A 4,346-nucleotide genomic window follows, 5' to 3' on the forward strand; every position below is an offset into this window, starting at 1 on the left:
TTAAAATGTGCCGCTCAAGGGCGAATGTTGTGGAAAGTTGCCTGTCCCATCCCTTGGCTCTAGGTGAGCAGTCTTCTCTGAAAGTGTTTGCCTATAGGCTAGGACTCGAGTAGATCTCAGGGCCAGATATTCACTTTTTTCATGGTCAAAACCAGCAACAACAATCAGAAATTTAATTAAAAAGGAACCTGGGTTGGCAGTGCCCTCAGATGCCTGACAAAGAGAATGAAAGCCCTTCCTGGAGGAAAGTACAGTCAAACCAAGCCCCAGACTCCACACAGACAGTCCAACAAACACAAGCTCACAGTGTAAGTCACTCACCATGGAAGGCACCAGGTGCCGTGAGCAAGAGTCAACAGATCCACCATCACCTCAGATATTGAGATTACTGGGTATAGATATGTGTGTCCTGTGTTTAAATAAGTACAAGGGTGTATTTAAAACATGAATGAAGAGCAAGAACATACGATTGAAAATGACCAGGCAGATTTGGAAAAAGCCGAATAGAACTTCTAGAAATGAACAAATAAAATGACTGAAATGAAAAGTTACTGAAACTTAGTAAGAGCTGAGGACATCAATCAGAGGAGCAGTGTTGTACTGTTTTTCATCATTTTGACAAAATTGCTAATAATAATAACATGCCAGAGGTGGTAAGAATGCGGAGAAACAGCTCCTCAAACTTAGGTAAATGGAATGTGAACTGCTGTGGGGTTTTTTTGGAAAGTAATATGGCAATGGCTGCGAAAATTTTTTAAAAATACAAAACCCAGACATCATTTGGCCCAATATTTTTACTTTTGAGAATCTATCCATCAGAAATAAAAGCACTACGCTGAAAGGATATATGAACAGACATGTTTATCACTGTTTTGTTTGTGGGGGCAAAAATTAGAAACACAGAGGTATGGTTGAATAAACTGTGATTTGTTTGTGCCTTGGAATACTATGCAACTATTAAAATGAATAAGGTAGATCCTACATCTATTCATTTATCCATGATTTATTAAGCAATTAAAAGTAAATATTAGAGCTCTCTGGGTTCCTACCTAGTTTGCGACGGCATGGCTAAAGGTGCCAAGGAGGTCGGAATCGCCGGTAAATATGGGAGCCATTATAGCGCCTCCCCGGGAGATGGTGAAGAAAATTGAGATCAGCCAGCATGCCAAGAACACTTGCTCCTCTGAGGCGTAACCAAGATGAAGAGATGAGCTGTGGGGGTCTGGCCCTGGGGTTCCTGCATGGCCACAGTAGCTGGTGTTGCCTGGACCTACAACACACTTCTGCCATCCCAGTAAAGTCGACCATCAGAAGACTGAAGGAATTGAAAGACCAGTAGAAGCTCCACGATGCGAAACATTGGTGACCTGTAATAAATGGGTTAATTTATGTAACAAAAAATAAATAAATATCAGAGCATTGTATACTGTGGGAATCCATTTGTGTAAAAACACAAACATAACAAACCTCTTCTATAAATTTATATCTGTGTATGTGAGCAAATAATCAGAAAGGTGTAGAATGATACACAGTGGGTGTTACCAGTGGTTATTTAGTAGGGTGGAGGTTGAAAGGGAGAGGGGTGATTATTGTTTTGTTTTGTTTTATCATGTATCCTTCTATTATGTCACTAGTGTCAGTGAACATGAAAAACCATAAATTATGAAAAAGCAGCATAAGAGAAGCACAAGGTATTCCAGGAGGAAGTCAGCTTTTCAATTTAGGGAATCTGGGAAGGCTTCATGGAGGAGGTGGTAGGTAAACCGGGTCTTGAAGGAGGGAGAGGTTTGTTGAGAAGCCTGTAAGGAATTCTTCCCAGCACGGGGTCAGCTGTGCCAAGGGAAGAAGGGAAATGGGAAGAAAATGATTATGTGCTGAGCACATGCACTGAACACAGATACTTGTATCAGTCCTTCCAAGCAGTTAGATTTGCTCGACAGATGAGGAAACTGAGTCTGAGAGAAGTTAAGTGAGTGGCTAAAAGGCCACACAACTGGTAACTAACAAAGCCACGCTCCATCTCTTACTCACTCCAAAATTCTCTTTCTGTGACTGAATAATTGTTTTGTATCTGGGTTCTATGGTCTGAATGTTTGTACCCCTCCAAAATTTGTATGTTGAAAGCTAACACCCAATGTGATGGTGTTAGGAGGTGAGGCCTTTGGGAGGTGAGGGTGCAGCTCTCGTGAACAGGATTAGCGCTTTCATAAAAAAGAGCCCAGAGAGTTCTTTCCTTCCACCATATGGAGGCACAGCAAGAAGATGGCCATCTATGACCAGGAAGTGGGCTCTTACCAGACATCAAATCCGCCACCAGCAGCATCTTGGACTTAGAGCCTTCAGATTTCTGTGGGGGGAAAGGTTTGCTCTTTACAGGCTGCCCAGTTTATGGCATCTTTGCTGTAGCAGCCCAAAGGGGCAAAAACACTGGACAACGTATGTACTTTGAACATTATGACTCTGCAAACAGGACTGGGTGATGGTGAAGCAGCTGTGATCTCCTCAAGGCAGGCTTCTTGCCTGCAGTGTCTGGGTTGGGGGGTCTCCCACAGGCTCCGCACAGCCCACCTGCCCACTTCCCCTTCCGTATAATTCCACTTTCCCCAGGGGGGCTGATCAGCTGCAAGGGTCAGGATGATTCCACAGGGAGGCTGAGTTCTGAAGGCTCATCACCCAGAAAAGAGGGCTGGACCTTTGGAGGGACCGTATCAAGCAGCCTGGGCTTTTAGTCCTGTTTTCTGTTTATTCCCCAGCCCCAGCTGCCCTGGAACACAACCTGCACTCCCACGCCTTACTGCCTTTGCTTATGCTGTTGCTTCTGCCAGAGTGCCTTTCCCCACCAGCTCGTTCTCTCTGGAAAACTCCTCCATAGCTTTCAAGAACCGATTCAAATGGTTTTCCTCTTCCTTTTATAGCCATTAGGGTATTTATTTGGCCCTCACCATTCAAAATAGAAGTTAGCACCTCCACTTTGTGTATGAGGACCCTGAGGCTCCTGGAGATGAAGTGGCTCTTTCAGAGTCCTTTAGCACCTGGAAACAAGAGACCAGGGTTCTAGTTCTGGCTTTGCCATTCATGTGTCACCTTTGGCAAATTTCTGACCCTCTCTGGGCCTCAGTTCTTCACTTGTAACATGGTGGGGATTGGGATGTTGTCTGAGATGGTCTCTGTAATCCTGTCTTGCTTGATACTATGGCAACAAAATAATTCAGCCCTGGCTGACGTGGCTCTGTGGATTGAGCACAAGCCTGCAAACCAGAAAAATTGCCAGTTCAATTCCCAGTCAGGGCACATGCCTGGGTTGTGGGCCAGGTCCCCAGTAGGGGGTGTGCAAGAGGCAACCAATTGATAATGTTTCTCTCCCTCTTTCTCCCGCCCTTCTCCTCTCTCTGAAAATAAATAAATAAAATCTTTAAAAAAGAGAGAATTCAAACAGCTCCTTGGTGTTACCTATGACTGGATCTTGTTTCCCTTTGGCCTAATTCCAAGAGCCAGCACTGCTTCCCTCTGCCCTCCTCCCATTCGCCCCACTCTTTGTTCTTCTTCCTAGGACAGAGCTGCCAGCCCTTCTCCTCTCTAGGAGACTGGGCTTGAGGCCAGCAAGCCAAGTGGCAGCTGGGACTCAGATGAAAAGGCCCTCAGAGGGCTGCCTGTGGCTGAGTGCCCAGCCCAGCTCAGCCCAGGCCTGGCAGCCCTGGGCCCAGCTGTCTCCCACAAGGCATCCCGCCACCACTCCCACACAAGGCTCCCTTTGTGAATCCCCCAGCAAGGGAGGCCCCTGCCAACCCGCAAGGACCCTCTTCCCTTCCCTCTGCTCCATGCCTGTTTGAAAAATACGCAGATCTTTAGAGAATGGTCCAGGCCTGGCCCACACTGGCCTGACGTTGGACCCCCACTTTGGGAGATTTGTTCTATTTACTCTTCAGAACAGCACTGGTAGCAGGTAGGGCCATTCTCCTTTAGAGACGAGGGACACGGGTATCTGAGGGCCTGCTGTGTGTCAATCATGGCACAAGGCATGGGGAAAAGAGTAGTGAACAAGACTATAGCTGCGCTCCTGGAGCTCATGACCAGTGGGGACACAGACTAACTGAATAGCCGCACAAATAAGTACCTGGTTACACAGCGTTATCAGCGCTCTGAGAGGAGACAGCAAGGAATCATGAGCGCACACAGATGATGGTGGGCTCCGGGTGGTGTGCAAGCGCAGGGAAGCCTTCCCAGGGCTGAGGTGCGAAAACAGGTACCTAGGGCCCTGAGGTAGGGAGAAGGTGCTGAGTTAGAGGGGGAGCTGAAGGAAAGAGGTCTGTGACAGGAGAATAAGGAATCCCGTCTCTTTTTGATTG

General features: G+C 46.8%; 1 pseudogene; it reads left to right on the top strand.

The window, feature by feature from the left end:
• The first annotated feature begins 855 nt into the window (after positions 1 to 855).
• Positions 856 to 1,357, top strand: LOC128781068 (large ribosomal subunit protein eL43-like; annotated as a pseudogene).
• The last annotated feature ends 2,989 nt before the right edge of the window (positions 1,358 to 4,346 follow it).

This window comes from Desmodus rotundus, chromosome 5 (genome assembly GCF_022682495.2).
Source record: "Desmodus rotundus isolate HL8 chromosome 5, HLdesRot8A.1, whole genome shotgun sequence".
In the NCBI taxonomy this organism is placed as follows: domain Eukaryota; kingdom Metazoa; phylum Chordata; class Mammalia; order Chiroptera; family Phyllostomidae; genus Desmodus; species Desmodus rotundus.